The sequence below is a fragment of the Myotis davidii genome, unplaced genomic scaffold (assembly GCF_000327345.1).
Source record: "Myotis davidii unplaced genomic scaffold, ASM32734v1 scaffold44, whole genome shotgun sequence".
Classification (NCBI taxonomy): Eukaryota; Metazoa; Chordata; class Mammalia; order Chiroptera; family Vespertilionidae; genus Myotis; species Myotis davidii.
In genome coordinates, this window is record NW_006299705.1 from 15117984 (window position 1) to 15118836 (window position 853).

The following is an 853-nucleotide window of genomic DNA, read 5'->3' on the forward strand; positions in this document are numbered from 1 at the left end:
CGGGGGCAGGGGGCTCCCTGGCTCAGCGACAGTGAGTCCCGACCCCCCAGACCTCGCAGAGGGCAGAGTCGTGCTAGAGGAGGTTAGGCGGCCAGGAGGAAAGGCACGTTGGGACTAATTGCATTTCTTCCCGTCCTTGACCCCAACGCGTCGTCCGGTGACAACGTGCGCCTTCTCCACAAGAGGGTTTGGGAAAGTAAGTTTCTGGGGAATCTGATGCCTGTTCGGTGGGGCCCTGGAGGAGGGCAAAGAACAGCGGCAGCCGAAACACCTGCGAGTTCTCAATACAATCTACTATGGACGTGAGTGGAGTCATTTCTCCTTCCGTTTCCAGGGGGAGCGCAGACCTGACGTGTCAAGATTATCCCTCTCCGACGTGTCCAACAGGGTACCTGCCAGGGACACCTGCGCCTGTCCCGGGGGCTTCCCCTTTGCGAAGAGAAAAGACGGCCTGATATTCTGTCCCACTTAGTGCTTGTGTGATGTAAAGTGGAGGCCTGAGCCGTGCGGGACGCTGCTTTGACCCTCTGGAGACGAAACTAGAACCGCGCAAAGGGAAGGCAGGCACACAGGCGGGCGGTGCTGAGAGGTGGCGGGCGGAGGGAAGCCCGGGTGGGGGGCGCGCAGGCTGCTCTGAGTTCCTCTGAGGTGGTCCGTTCAGCGGAGCCCCCTGCGCTCACACTGGCGGGGGGGGGGGGGGGTGAGAGAGCAGCTGGGGGCGCCCGTCCTGTGGGGACGCAGCCCCGCGCAAGGTTAGGGCTGATAAGTGACCCAGCCTGGGAAGGGCGGCGTTCTCACCGGCCCGGGGGTCCTCCCCGCCTTCCAGTCCTGTCACCTGTCACCCCGAACTCCC